Raw genomic sequence first — 16,945 nt, 5'->3', positions numbered from 1 at the left:
TATAGACCATCCGAACTCATTTAGGAACAAATACTTTGTAGCTGGATCAACTGTTAATTTTGGCCAAATAATGAATATGTTCGGGAATATTAGCCAGTTTAATGAAGCTGATGGCACGAGGATATGTCTCCTCATGCTAATCGGTCAAGGTTTTTTGGGTTGGCAAAAAACCAATGTTGTTGATAGTATGCTTTTAGACCTTGTGGATAATTTAGAAGAATTCAGACAATATCCATGGGGTAATTATTTTTGGGAAAGTACTTATAGTGCCATATACAATTTGTGCAATCGGCAAAAAGAAGACGCTAAAGGTTTTTCTTTGGCTGGATTTGTCTGGCCCTTCAAGGTACCCGTGAATGTCAATTAATATAGTTATTTCGAAAACCATATAAAATTAAATTTTAATAAATTCTCTTGTGTAGATGTGGGTGTTGGAGACTTTTTCTCAATTTAAGAATTCAAGGGAATGGTATGAAGGTGAGACGATTCCAAGATTTTTGGGATGGAAAGAAGGCAAGAAGTTTATGAGGAACAGTGTGGACTCATTGCTTCAAGCAGCTGCAAAGGTAAAACATTTTATTTTTAAATATAGTTAAAAAAAATAAACATAAACATTTTTATTGTTTATATTAATAAGAGTAAACTGCCATTTTGCAAAAAATAGACTTTTGGACTAAAGATGCAAAATTTACCAAACCACAGAGATATTAATATTAATATTTAATATTTTTATTAATGGTTTTTTTTTGTTTTAACATTTGCAGAGACGTGAATTTAGGTCGTCTTTGGTTATATTGCCCACTGAAAATGAGTTGCAAAGCGCGTGGTATTTGTCTAGTTCAGATTATTTAGACGCTGAACGTCGGATGTATTCCAGTGCAATGCCGGGCGAGAATCCGGTTCAAATTGCCACAGAAATACCCATTCAAATGCCCACAGGATTCATGGGTCCAATTCAACCAGAAATGCAGGCCGCCCCAAGGTGTCGTCACACAAGAACAGCTTGCGTCTGTAATGGGGACTCTGTTTGGTCCCGATGGGGCGAATGAAGGTTATGATCGGGCAACGGATCCACAGGAGATTCCACAACAGAATTTTGTTCCCCCTCCGACCCCGTTTCGATCAAATTACGAGAATGAGCTGATTTCACAGTTTAAATCACTCTTGGACGAGAAGCTGCACGAGAACAACCGGAGACTGACCAATATGTTCATGTCAGAGTTTTCGCAATCATATCGCCGTTCTCCAAAACAAAAAACTGTCAGCACTCCGGCGACCGTACGAACACCAAAAGAAGAGGCACACACTCAGAGTGATAATGAAATGTGTTTTGTGAATAATTTTTTTTTTATAATAACAATATCTACTAATAACCGTTAATTTACCTGTCATGCTTTTGTTGTAGGCTGTTGCCGATTCATTTATCAACTACGATAATGCCTACCACGTCTCTATGAGCCCGATGGTGAATGAAGATTTTGTAAGTTTTTCCATTTTATATATTTTAATTACTTGTCATTTTTTTATTACCAGTATAAATATATAAAAATTCAGTATATTTAATTTTTTAAATGAAAGTTAATGAAAATATATTTTAGAAAGTGAAATTAATACATATATACAATATTTGTAGAATGAGGATCCTGAAATAATCAAATTGAGACGATCCGAAAGGCTTGTAAAGCCCGCATCAGCTTTGCTATCCCCGTATGTGGCTTACAAAAGATTGAAAGATAGAAAAGCCAAAAGGTTAAGGAACGAGGATAGACAAATTGAATTCATCAAGCAGTGGTATCCAAATTGCGGCAGTAAACATCTTTCCCTAATAGTGGGGAATTCTGTCGGTCCAAATTTTTGGGAGTCATTGCTGGGCATGGACGGTCGCGGCTGGTTAAGCGATGATGTAAGTAATAAAAAAAATAATAAAAAAATTTATATTTTTCTATATATTGTTTTCAAATTAACTTTAGAATGTTTAACAGCATATATTTGGGTGGATGATCCACATGTATCATTCAAGAAATGAAAGTGATTGCTGGAGTATTCTACCCCCATATTTTCAGAATTATTTTCGGTACATGGCCGTCGACCAGAACTGTAAAGGTTACTTTACTGGGCAGGTTGAACCTTTTCCATCAATACATACTGTTGACGAGGTAATGTGGAACGAACTTATTAATTACTGGATAAATGTATTTCGTATTGAATTAATTTAATATTTTGCGTACTAATTATATAGGTTTACGTACCGTTGTATATACAAGGAGCTCACTGGTTTTTAGGCGTTTTCAACCTTGTCAATTACACGCTGACGATATACGACGGGTATTAGCCCGATTTAACTGATTAGTACTCCAAAATACATGTTGCTAACTGTGTTAATTTGTTGCTGTTTTAGCCTTTTAAATGCTATGGAAAAGGAAAGAACGGATGTGGTGTGTCATAAATTTTGTGTTTGACCACTGGCTACGAACTCATGGTTATAATGCCCACAGACCATTACCGTTAACTTACCCTTTCCAAGTTATTTATGCAACCGATGCTCCTCGGCAGTCCGGACCTTTGGGAGACTGTGGAGTTTGGGTTTGCATATTTCTTGATAGGTTGATAAATAAAAAACCGTTGAACGATGATGAAGATACTCAGAAAACAGCGGAACGTATGCGACGTCAACTAGCTTTACTATTTTATGATTCCGTGTTACCAGATACTACAACTGACAACAACCTTGATGATGATGATGATCCCGTATTAGAAGTGTAATTGTATTTTTTTGGTTTAAAAACATTAAATATTTTTCTACTGCTCTCTATGTGTATATATATATGTGTGACTTCCACCTTTATTACACATGTGATATCCTCCATTACCAATGACAAGTATTCCTCCTTCCGTTTCGATCAATCAACAGAATCGGGATCGCCAATGGTCTCCAAATGTTCTTGAATTTTACTACGATGGGGATAATCCTACTTGCTATTCTTCATACACGGGGTTAACACCACTAGGAAAAGATTGGTGGGGGGGGGGGACTGCTTGAATTTACTGGAGCAGCTTTTATTCAATAAACGGTACTTAATAATAAATATTTTCGTAATAAAAATCTGTTTCATTGTTGGGTTCATTATTTTTGTAATAAATAAATTACCGTTATTTTTTAGCACGTAAAAGCATGGTGTAACAAACTCATGTATGAACGAGAGATTGAAATAAATGCAAGGACGTTGTCGTCAAAGGATTATTGTTGGACAGTTCTACCGCCAAATTTCTTCGACATGTTAAATGAACAAGATATTGATGCAACCAGATACGCAGATGGTTCTACAGCAACATATCCTCCATTCTGGGAAATTGATACAATTTTTTTTATTTTATTATATCCGTTTTTTATTAAATGAACAAGATATTGATGCATGACTCTCAGTCTTACTCCACACCTATTTAAACACATGTTGGTTCACTACTCAACTGGCATCCCCCTTTTTCTACCTCATGGCGAATCAAGAAAACAACATTCATCTACACGTTCATATCAACGTCAACATTTTCCAACCGGTTAACCAACCAAACCCACCCTCAGATAACCCCGAACCAAACAATTCACAAACTCGTAACCCCCCAAACCCGGTGCAACAACCAACACGTGAAGCACCATTTAGCGGTTCAGGTCAGTGTCAGGCGCTTGATCCGTTACCTAACCCCGATGAACGACAGCGTCCTTTGGACCAGATTATTCCACAAGAAAATTTGGCGGTTACTGCTGACGAAGACTCAGACGAGGAATTGGATTTCGAAAGACTGTACGATAAAGTGCATTTTGAAGCTTATCGTGCGGAAATGGAAAAAGGAGTAGAGTATGATTCTGAAGCGGAAGACTATTCCGGTTATTAGTTAAATGTCAGGGGTTTTTTTTGGAATAAGAACTTAAACGTGTTTGATGTAATATTCCCTTTAATTTTTTTGCTAAGAATTTTTGTTTTTTTATTTGCAGCATTGATTTAGAACCTAAGATTATTCACTTTTTGCAGGTATACATTCCTATACCGGACAACGAACAAAATTGGTTGCTTTTTAAAACAAATATAAAGTCACTACAATTAAGAATTTTTTTTGCCAATACTTGTGACACGATTAATTGCGGAGATTCATTTTGCGTACACAGAAGAGTACATCAAATTGTGCTAGAATTTGAGTCTCTATTTTTGTGGTTTCTCGGACGTATATCATACTGGCAACACTCAGAAATAAATGAGACGCGTTCCATGCAAATAGTAGGGGATTTCGTGTGGCCTGATCAAACATATCGTATTGGCAGAAATTCAGGAGTCATCATATGTATGCTAATGGAAAAACTTGTTTGGGATCGTTCTTTAACATGGACCGAAGGAAACCTTCAGGATGCTTGTTTCTGATACAGACGATACATGGCAGATGAACTCTACACCGGGCGCTTCACACCTGTTAATGTTTAATGGTTCTATGTATGCATGTAGTATAAAAAAAATTAATAACATATTTTAATGAAATGATTTTCAATATTAATTATTTGCAACTAAATACACTTACTACGTTACTTGAGAAATTAAATTAAAATTCACAAAATAAATTAAAGTATTAAAAGTCTCCCAAGTTAAAAGACGGATATATATAATAAGAAGGAGATTGTGTAAAATGATCAGGATCATCGGTTTCTTTCCCTTTCCCTTTGTCTGGATCTTTGCAAGTACGAATTTCTGACGGCATGGGCTGCCGACAGACATCCCGATGATGACCGTATGAGTTACTGATATTCGCTAATTTACACATATTTTAGTCCCCCATTTTACCCCTATTTTATGCGTTTTCGGCCGTAAAACCGTCATTCGGATACTTAATTATCTACATTTTTGTTTACAGGCCTAAAACAGCATACTAGACAAAATGATAGCGAAAACGAGGACTTTCCGGATAAAACGACGAAGCTGCGAAACTTCTGTTAGAAAACTGACCTGGGCGTGTGGAACGGTGGTGCGACCTGATGCACGACCGTGCGTCACCGATGATTCATAAAGACCCCGGCAGTGAACGAGGGTGCAACTCCGCACTAAAGGACAACCTGGGAATGCACGGTCGTTCCATATCATGCACCCCGTGCATCTCCGATGATCAAGCCAACCTCGGAACTGAACGACCAGTGCGACCAGGCGTGCAACAACAACCCGGTGATGAACGACCGTGCCACATGAAGAACGGTCGTGCGATATCGAATCTGGTCAACGATCTGCTGATGTCACTCAGTATGGTGGACCACCACCAATAATTGCTTAAAGTGCACGGTCGTGTGATCGGAGAACGACCGTGGGACAGCGAAAAAGCATAGAAACAGAACAGAACCATTCTGTTAGTAACTCGGGAATTTTGGAGAGCTTTGCAGGCGATTTTGAGGCTCCGAAGGCTTCTGCTTTCACTCGGATTCAAGCCACATTGCCCGGTTTCGCTCGTTTACTATCCGGATTCTTAATCTTGTGCTTGTTTATGGTTTGGATTTCTAATCTTTCCAGAATTTTGTTAATGTTTCAAGCATTTAGATTAATATTTATGTATTATTGTAGCCTTGGGGCAAAAACACAACAATCCCTTGCTTGATTATAGCCATTAGTATGTTAATCTTTGTTTGTAATGACATTTTGAAGTATTTTCTATGATTATCTTTGATGATTAGTTTGCAACCTTGTTATTGATATTGATTTCTTGATTATAAGTAATTGTGTTGGATGATTGGTGCTTGGTTAGTTAAGATAGTTGAAAAATGAAGCTTAATTAATCATGTATTAGTAAACTTTTAACTTAGTTAACTAGTTTAACTTGGTTAAAATGTGGGCACCATGATACTAGAAATGGTTAGGGGTTTCATAAAATGTAATTATTGTTAATCAAGAAAGCTTGCCCTCACGGAAGGACTCTAACGGGTTAGATGGTGTTGTTATGAATTCTTGCCATGATTTGTTAGCTTAGTTAGTAGTTTCGGCCAAAATTGCTATCTTGGTGAATTTATGTGCAAGATTTGTAAAATGAACTCGGTTGTGATTTAATCTAGTTTATGCTTGTCTCGGTGGTTGCATTGTGTTTATCGGTGTCGCTTTCCTTGATTTAGTGAGGTTAGAAAACTCCTAACGGATGACTAACTTATTTTTAGGAGATTTTTATAGACATTTATCAATTGCACGTTAAAGAACAATTTTAGGTGGTTAAAGTGTGTTTATCGTTTTAACTTTCCGAATGATTGTCATGTTAGGATTCCCGAAAGGGATACTAATTGTCTCAAAATGGAAAATTGACCGAATGCTTCTAGTGCCAAAACCGACTTAGTTAACATGCTTTGGTTGTGTATTAAGCAAGGCTATTTATATATAATCTACTATGTTTTATAAATATTTATTTATGCTTACTTTAGTTTAGTTAAAACCAAAACAACTTATGTTTTTACCGGTAATTTAGTGACAAAGGTCTAGTATTATTTCTCCGCCCATTTCCGTGGATCGATACTTGGTTCTTATCGATACTTTACTACATATATGACGGGGTACACTTGCCTCTTTCGTGTGTGTTTTGATGTAAAAGTAATAATCACTTTTATAAATTTAAAACCAAATCGTGTGTAATTTCATTGTAAAAAAATATGTGTAGTCACGCACACGTCAAGTTTTTGGCGCCGCTGCCGGGGAATGGCGAGTTTTAGGAACGACCCAAGTCATTGTGTTATCGGTGTATATACTTGTTAATATTTGTGTATATTTTCGTGATTATTTATTTGTTGATTTATTTGTTAATATTTCTTGCTTTTAATTCAATTTATGCATTTTCGTGATTCTTTTGTACACTTGTAAACTTTTATTCTAATTATTTGTTCAAATCCGGATTTATTTATTCGTTGAATTTTCAGCTCTTAAAAATCATTTTTACACTAGCCGATTCGATTGTATTCATTGCTTTAATTTTTATAAAAATTTCGGCCCATTTTTGGATTTTTATAAATTTTTCAGCCCATTTTTATACATATTCTGTTTCTATTCAGCTAAAAAAAACAGCATTATTATATTAATAAACTATTCATTGTGTCAGTTTTCCGTTTGCAGGTTGATGTCCTCAACTCCCGCGCCCGCTATTGCTGAGCCGACTGACGAACCAGCGCATAATCTTAGAAGAAGTAAGAGGCTGCGCGAAAGGTCACTTGTCATTGCACAACGCATAGCAAATGCAATCGACGAGCCGGTGATTATCTCTGAAGACGAAAGCTCAGGGGACGAGGAGAGAGTCATCATGGCGGACGACGACCGACCGCTGAATGAAACAAATCAGCCCGGAAGGGCAGGCCTGGAGCCGAGTATCCTTCAGCCTACTATAGATACTCCTACTTTTGAAATTAGACCTAGTATTATTAATATGGTGCAAAATTCTGTACAGTTTGACGGACGTGAGCATGAAGATCCTGGGAGGCATATCGCTGCTTTTCTCGCTGTCTGTTCGACATTTAGGATTACAAGTGTTTCGGAGGATGCGATTCGGTTGAGGTTGTTTTCGTTTTCGTTACGTGACAAAGCTAGAGCTTGGCTTATTTCACTTCCTGCCGGGTCCATCAGGACCTGGAATTAGTTGGCGGAGCAGTTTATGCAGAAATATTTTCCACCTGAGAAAACGAACAAGCTACGGAACCGGATTGTTTCCTTTCGCCAGGATGAGGACGAGTCGTTGCATGCGGCTTGGGAGAGATTCAAGGATTTGTTGATTGATGTGCCACATCATGGCTTCTCCAAGCGACAGCTGGTTTTGACGTTCTATCAGGGGCTCAGCTATAATACGCAGGAGCGATTAGACGTGAACGCGGGAGGCGATCTTGGAACTAAGACGCCGACTGAAGCGTATGATATTATAGAAAAACCTGCGTTGAAATCCAGCTCGCGTCGAGATGGAGATAGAGGTCGGGCATCATCATCATCATGTCGCTCAGGAGTTCATTCTGTAGACGACTACACGGCCATTACTGCACAAATCTCGGCTCTTGCATCGAGATTCGACAGGTCCCAGATGATTGCGCATGCTGGCTCGGGATGTGACCAGTGCGGAGTGTCACACGAGCCTGGGGCATGTTTTCAGGGAGTCGTATATGAGGGCCACGAAGAAGTAGATTTTGTGAGTAATCAAGTGAGGCTGCAGAACAACCCGTACAGTAACACCTATAATCCCGGTTGGAGAAATCACCCAAATTTTGGTTGGCGAGCGAACGCAGGCAATCAAAATCCTTTGGGATTTACTCAGCGTGCTCCAGCGCCTTAGCAGGGTCAGCAGTACCAGCAGTACAACCAACCCTACCAGCAGCGTCCATATTCGTACCAGAATCAGGGCACTGGGAGTAGCTCCCAGCAGCAGGCCCCTCAGTCTAGTTCCAAGCTGGAGGATATGATGGCTCAGCTTCTCTCTAGCTCTGAAAAACGAGATCAACAAAGCGAAGATCGTTTTCTAGCTAACGAGGGAGAAATGAGGAGTCAGAAAGCCTCGATTCAGAATATCGAGAATCAGGTTGGTCAGCTGGCGCAGATGATGTCCAAAAGGCCCCCAGGTGGTCTTCCGGGTAATACAGAACCAAACCCGGGCGGGCATGTGAATGCGATCATGACTAGGAGTGGAAAAACTACCGGACCCGTCATATCGGACTCAGCACCGATCACTGAAGCGGTCCCGACTGACACACCGGACGAGGTGCAAGCCAGGCTACGCCCAGCAAGTACAGCACAAGTCCAGGAGCCGGTCAAAGATTACACTCCACCAGTACCTTATCCAGGCAGGCTGAAGTACCAGAAGAACGAAGAGCAATACGGTAAGTTCCTTGAGTTGTTTAAGCAACTACACATTATTATACCGTTTGTTGAAGCCTTGGCCCAGATGCCAAAGTATGCGAAATTCCTAAAGGATATCCTCTCGAATAAATAGAAGCTCGAGGATATATCATGTGTGGTGATGAATGAAACTTGTTCTGCCGTTCTGCAAAGCCGTCTGCCCACGAAAATGGGAGATCCTGGTAGCATTACGCTCCCGTGTTTGATTGGAAACATGTCTGTTAGCCACGCATTGGCTGACTTGGTAGCGAGTATCAACCTTATGCCGTATAAGGTTTTTACAAAGCTAGATCTGGGTGAGCCGTCACCCACTAGGATGAGCATTCGGTTGGCAGATCGCTCAATAAAGTATCTGCGCGGATTTGTGGAAAACATGCTTGTAAAAATTGATAAATTTGTTTTCCCCATGGATTTTGTTGTCCTTGACATGGACGAAGATTCAAGAGTGCCTTTAATACTTGGACGCCCGTTCCTCAACACAGCGAGGACGATTGTTGATGTGGCAGCTGGCCAAATCACGCTCCGAGTAAATGACGAGCACGTGACATTTGATATTAAAAGATTAATGCAGCATCCGCAAAGTCACGATGACATGCTTTACTATGTCGACATTGTCGACGCATGTGTGTGCTCTCATTTTCAAGGCACTGTTGACGAGATTGATTCGGACACACGTCTGTCGTGTGGGGACCTGATTGGCATTACGCAGGAGGGCCACGATTTCGAGCAGCCAGTCTATCAGATTGGTGACGATGGTTCCCAGAGTCCGGAGAGATTTCTAGAAATTGGCCATGTAAAAGAGGAGGAAGCAAAGCCTTCGGTTGAAGATCCGACGCCTTTGGAGTTGAAAGAACTCCCGCCACATCTCGAGTATGCATTTCTTGACGAGGAGCGTCGCTTACCGGTCATAATTTCGGCATCATTAGAAAAGGATGAGAAAAATCAGCTTCTCGAGGTTCTGAGACTTCATAAGAGAGCCATTGCATGGAAAATCATGGATATCAAGGGCATCAATCCTTCTTTTTGTACTCACAAGATTCTGATGGAAGACGAGTACAAACCATGTGCACAGCATCAGAGGCGTTTAAATCCAAATATGCAGGACGTGGTGAAGAAGGAGGTGATTAAGTTGTTGGATGCCGGCATGATTTATCCTATTTCGGACTCTGTGTGGGTGAGTCCAGTGCAGGTCGTACCTAAGAAAGGTGGTATAACTGTAGTCTTGAATGATAGGAATGAACTAATTCCTACCCGTACCGTCACTGGGTGGCGAGTTTGCATTGACTACCGCAAACTCAATGATGCTACTCGCAAGGATCACTTCCCGCTTCCATTCATCGACCAGATGTTGGAACGTCTGTCGGGGAAGTTGTATTACTGTTTCCTAGACGGGTTCTCTGGGTACTTTCAGATTCCTATCGCTCCTGAGGATCAGGAGAAGACTACCTTTACCTGCCCCTTCGGCACGTTCGCCTACCGGCGGATGCCTTTTGGGTTATGTAATGCACCGGCGACCTTCCAGAGATGCATGGTTGCAATTTTCCATGACATGATCGAGGATTCCATGGAGGTTTTCATGGATGATTTTTCGGTATTTGGGGATTCCTTCGATCACTGCTTGGAAAATTTGAGAAAGATGTTGAAGAGGTGTGAGGAGACGAATCTGGTCCTGAACTGGGAAAAATGCCACTTCATGGTGAAGGAGGGCATAGTTCTGGGACACAAAATTTCTCACGCGGGCATGGAAGTCGATCCAGCTAAAGTCGACATTATTTCACGACTTCCGCCCCCCACCTCTGTTAGAGCTATACGGAGCTTTCTCGGTCATGCCGGGTTTTATCGGCGATTCATCAAAGATTTTTCAAAAATCGCCAGACCCATGACCCGTTTGTTGGAGAAAGACGCTCCGTTCATATTTAGAGATGATTGCTTGAGAGCCTTTGACCTTCTCAAGCAAAAGTTGATTGAGGCCCCTATTTTAGTTGCACCCGATTGGAGTCTACCGTTTGAGATTATGTGCGACGCGAGTGATTACGCTATAGGGGCCGTTCTTGGCCAAAAAAGAGAAAAGCACTTTCACCCGATCTATTATGCGAGCAAAACTCTTCACGACGCTCAGGAGCATTATACCACGACAGAAAAAGAGCTCTTGGCGGTCGTTTTCGCATTTGACAAATTTAGATCGTACTTAGTGCTTTCGAAAACCGTTGTATATACTGATCACGCTGCCATCCGATATCTCTTCAGCAAACAGGACGCCAAACCGCGTCTGATCAGGTGGATCTTGTTGCTGCAGGAGTTTGATATTGAAATTCAAGATAAAAAGGGTGCGTTGAATGTAGCGGCTAACCATCTATCTCGGTTAGAGCAGGGAGACATCGTGGACACGCGTTGGGATTCCATAAATGACAACTTCCCACACGAGTCTTTGATGAGTGTTGAGATATGCGATGAGTCGCCATGGTTCGCTGACCTTGCGAACTACCTTGCTTGTGGGATTCTGATTAAAGGGTTGACTCACCAGCAAAAGAGGAAATTCTTTTCGGATGTCAAGCACTACATTTGGGATGACCCTTACTTGTTTCGGGTAGGTGCTGATCAGGTGATTAGGAGATGTGTTTCAGGGAAGGAGGCGACCGATATTCTGCGCCACTGTCACGAGGGACCTACCGGAGGCCACCATGGAGCCAACTTTACCGCCAAGAAGGTGTTGGATTCCGGGTTTTATTGGCCGACTATATTTCGTGATGCGCAGAGTTGGGTTAGAGCGTGCGATGCTTGCCAGAGGGCGACAAATATATCGGCACGTGATGAAATGCCTCAGAACTGGATTCAGGTTTGTGAAGTCTTTGATATCTGGGGGATAGACTTCATGGGACCATTTCCCCCCTCACGAGGTAATAAGTACATCCTGGTCGTAGTTGACTATGTATCGAAGTGGGCGGAGGCACAGGCCTTACCCACCAATGATGCCCGGGTGGTCGTGAGATTTTTGAAAAGCTTATTTGCCCGGTTCGGCGCTCCGAAAGCGCTTATCAGTGACAAAGGGACGCATTTTTGCAATACTCAGCTCGAGAGAGCTTTGTCCCGTTACGGTGTGCATCACCGTCTATCCACGCCCTATCATCCGCAGACAAGCGGGCAGATGGAAGTCACGAACCGGGGGCTGAAAAGAATCCTTGAGCGGTCGGTAGGTGCAAACCACAAGGATTGGTCGGATAAGCTTGATGAAGCATTATGGGCTTTCCGTACGGCTTACAAAACGCCTATTGGGACTACTCCCTTTAGACTTGTATACGGAAAGGCATGCCATTTATCGGTTGAGTTGGAGCATAAAGCGATGTGGGCTCTAAAAACCGCAAATCTGGACCTAAAAGCCGGAGGTGAAGCCCGGTTTCTCCAGATTCATGAATTGGAAGAGTTGCGACAACGCGCTTATGAAAGCTCCGTGTTGTACAAAGAGCGCACGAAGAGATTGCATGATAAACGCTTGAAGGACCACAAAGAATTCCAAGCGGGTGATCTTGTTCTTCTTTACAACTCGCGGTTGCGCTTATTTCCCGGAAAGCTTCATTCACGTTGGACAGGCCCATACACAGTTAAAGAGGTATTTCCGTATGGGACTGTTGCAATAGAGAACGCGGACGACGTTATTTTCAAAGTAAATGGGCATCGCTTGAAGTTATACGTTGCCGTGCCGACAGAGTCGGTGATGGAGGTCATTGAACTCCAAACCCCGCACACATCATAAGTGTGGGGAGAAGAGAGTCTACGCTGCTGACTCGCGGACCAAAAATGCAGCAAGAGCGTATTTTGCGCTTTAGGGGTAGCATCGTCATTTTAGGATTTATTTTTCTAGTATTAGCTTGGAGTCTTGCTATCGACTCGTCGACAAAAATTTAGCATGAGTCTACGCTACTGACTCGCCGACAAAAATGTAGCAGGAGCGTCTTTGGCGCTATAAGGGTAGAATTGTCCTTTTTTGTGTTTTTGTAGTTTTAGCGTAATTTAGGTTAGTTAGGTAGTTTCTGTTAGTTTGTGCGGTTTTTAATCGTGCTGAGCGAAGGTTCTATATTGCAATATTGTTAAAACAGTAGGCGTGTTGAAAAAAAATGGCGAAAAACGGCCAAAATAGTTGCTGGAAATGGCTTCTGCAGAAAATTCTGATCTGCAGCTGATGCACGACCGTGCTAGGATTCGCACGACCGTGCGTTCCCGAGGGCCGGCACGGTGGATCGCACCCTCGGTGCATCTCCGAGGACAGCGAATGGGCTTGAACTATGTCGATGACGCACGACCGTGCCAAAGGTCGAACGACCGTGCGTCAGGCTGAGGGCAGTTTTGTCATTTGGCACTATAAATACCCTCATCTGCAGCCCCCATTCACAATTCACGAAACCATACCAGCACCAGGCCGTTCCAGAGCGATACTTCATCAAATCGCACGGTTTTTCGCACGATCTCACACCCTTCTTCGCACGGTACGTTCCTAATTGTAGATTTCTTGTTTCCTCGCTTTCTAAGTTAGATTTCCTTCGATTCTTCAAGGGATTTATTAGGGTTCTCTTCATAAACAAATCGAAACCCTAACCCTTGTTTGAATCATACTTATCGTGAACACCCGGTTAAGTTTCCGACCCCTGTTTGTACAAAAAAGTTGTTGATTTTGATAAAATCAGGCAATTCGATGTTTAGGGGTTCAAAATTTGCAGGTCACTTGTCGCACGGACGTTCCACGAATGGAACAGTCGTGCCAGTCCGGGTGATTCACGATTCGAGCTTGTTGTTCGGTGTTGCACGGTGGTGCCGTTGGTCGCACGCCGAGCAGTTCCGACATCTCTGGGCAGATGGTGCATGTTATCGGCGACGCACGACCGTGCATCTCGCTGCACGACCGTGCCATATGCCCAGATCAGAATTCACAGCTTCTTCATAAGTGGCTGCTCGGCTGTTTTTGATTCAAAATTTTCATCTTTCCATCTCTCTAATGATATTTCTCATACAGATGAACCATCCTTTCCTTCAATTCGATCCCAACGATGAGCGAGAGGCTTTGTGCATCCCGAAACATGACGCATTATGGGCACGGTGGGGGCAGTTCGGATTCCCCCGATGGTTGGATTGGGAAGTCATGCAGGAACTCAATCAGTATGACCGACTAGACAACATGATGAGTCGCCCACTTACAAATCTGGTCGGTTGCAACCGACCCGTTTACCTGGAGCAGACCATAGAGTTCTTCGCATCTTATGCCTACAAAAAACCGGTTGCTGCTCGAAGACCCAAATTCCGCCACAAGAAGCGGGTAGCTTTCAGGTTATGTGGTCGATGGCATAGGTGGTCGGTTGGTCGTTTGGGTAGAAGGCTCGGGATTTATACTAGGGAAGATATGGATAATCCCAATGTCTTCACAGATCAGTTCACCTTCCCTTCTGATGCAACACGGGATGCATTTTGGGCTGCAAATGCGGTTGGGGATCCCTACAACCCGAGGATGTCGAAGGCTTCGCGACTCAAAGACCCTTTAGTGCGAGTGATGCACGATGTTTTTAGCCATACGATATGCGGTCGCATGGACAGTCTTGGAAACTGTCCAACACCAGATTTGATCTTTCTATATGCGTTGGTGGAGAAAGCACCTATCAACCTGGCCGCGCGAATGGCTGAATACTTTGTCAAGTGCTCGGGGCGAACTCCGAGCAGTCAGATACATGGCGGTTAGTATGTGACCGAAATAGCGTACAATGAACGCTATATGACTGAGGAGGTGCTTCAGGGTCTCACTCTGATAACCAAGGGGGTTCATGTCGACATTAGGTCACTTAAGGCCATGGGGGTGATTGTAGAGTTAGATAGGGGGGATAGGTTGAGGGGGCTGAATAACGAGATCTGGGACCCGTTACCCCCACTTCCATCAGACGAAGAGGATGTAGAAATGCAGGAGTAGCACCCAGTTCAGCAGCACGGCCCGCACACACCACCACACTAGACACCGCCACATGAGCCGCAGCACCATGAGTACCACCAGCATCATGATTGGCCAGAGTTTTACCAGCAGTTCCAGCAGATGCGTGTTACGCAGGAGCAGCATGGTACTTACATTGACCAGATTAGATCGAGCCAGGACGAGATTCGGGCCAGTCAGGATCAGCTCAGGGCCGCTCAGGACCAACTTAGGAATAGCCAGGAGAGCTTATACCAGGAGTGAGTGCCGGATTTTCATACTTGTTCGGGGAGATGCATCATGCATACCCCGACTACTTTCAGCACCCTCCACAGTTCCCACCGTGGAACCCCCCTGGTTATGGCGATGCGGGTTCATCCTTTACTAGAGATGATGATGGTGATGACGCTTAGGAGCGGTGGAGTGATAGTCGGTGGTTATTTTTAGTATTTCAGTACTTTGTTTTGGGTGTTTATTTTTTACTGTTATTTCAAAACACCCCGGTTATGTACGCTTTATTTTTCAGACTCTGTACTATAGTTTTTATGTTATGTCTTTGTTGGGATTGTTAGTTTTTATATTTATGTATATTATGGTTGATTTGTGATTTTTCTGTTTCTGTTCTATTTTGGTGCACATGTGACATACTTGCAGGTTTTGGGCTATTGGATCTTGGACCGGAGCACGTGACAGATACAGCTTCGGAAGTCTCGTTGCATCAACATCATCTTGAGGGGAGTATTGTTATCCTTTTCTCTATATTTTGGGTCTCGCATTGGGGACAATGCGAAGTTCAAGTGTGGGGAGGGGGTTAACTTTGTTAACTTTGTTTATCCTCATATATATAAAAAAAATCAGAAAATCAGAAAAATCATTCAAAAATACCCGTATTTTGTATATATTTTAGTAAATAAACCGGTTGTTTGTGTTTTAGAAAGCTTCGGACTTGATAAAAAAACTCGACAAGCAAAATATTTTTGAAAAAGGAAACCGGAAAGCGTGACAAACAAAGAAAGACTTACATGATAGTTTTCACACTTTTACCCATTCCATCCGTTACGTGAGCATATTTGAGTCTATTGTTATATATTTGTTTATTTCAGATATAGGAGTGAGCTGGATGTTATGTGTAATTTAGAACTTGTCACTAGTATGCTTGTTAAGACCATGAACTTGTGGATTTGTGTAAAAGTGATAGAGGCACTTAGATTACCCCTTTGTTGTAAACCTTGTTCTTTGTGTTGTACTTCCCGTTCACCTTATATTACCCTTTAGGTTTAACCATGTCGAGCCTTCCCGTTTAGCTTTGTTTACCCACATTATCGCCCACTTAGCCAAAATTTAGCCTTTTTATGTTTTAAACCTTTTTAGTGTTGAAACTCGGACAAAATAATCGTTTAACTAGCGTTTGGTTCAGTTTATTGTATAATTAAAGATCTAAAAAAAACAGAAAATAAAACACCTTAAAATAGGGTGAATTTGATAAAAATTGAGCAATTTTGAAAGCTCAAATGTTAAAATTCCGTTGAGAAGCTCGATTGCGCAATAGTCGCCTTTTTAAGGCATTTGTATGTATAGTTGTTTATTTTGTTGCTAGTTAAACGCTAACACCGAGTTTTAACCATTTTTGCCACTTTATATGTCCACTTCCATACCCTTCGCCCAAGCCTAACGTTACAACCCGTAAAGACCTCTTGATTTACACTTGTTTGCATGTTAGTTGGTGGAGACGAGATCTTATGACAAGCTTATGATATTGCATATTTCATTGACGAGGCATTGAGTGTTTGCACATACACATTTTATGTATGTTTCATAAATAAAACCGAGTGTGTGTGAACATTGTGAGTCGTGTGAAGATTAACATGTTGAGTCAATTAAATGTGAAGTCACGGCTTTTTGGTTGTCACTTTATAATTGCATATGCTTGTTGGGTTTGAGTCTTTTGGCTAACCGTTTATAGTAGTTTTTCAATAAAATAGTGTGTAAATTATCGTTCTTGTTTGTTTCTGTCTTTTATTGCTTTTTTAGTTCAGCTTGCTTGAGGACAAGCAAGGTTCAAGTGTGGGGAAATTTGATATTCGCTAATTTACACATATTTTAGTCCCCCGTTTTACCCCTATTTTAT

Source organism: Helianthus annuus, chromosome 1, assembly GCF_002127325.2.
Source record: "Helianthus annuus cultivar XRQ/B chromosome 1, HanXRQr2.0-SUNRISE, whole genome shotgun sequence".
NCBI classification, from domain to species: Eukaryota; Viridiplantae; Streptophyta; class Magnoliopsida; order Asterales; family Asteraceae; genus Helianthus; species Helianthus annuus.
The sequence above is the reverse complement of the archived record's forward strand: the minus strand, read 5'-3'. Positions refer to the sequence as shown.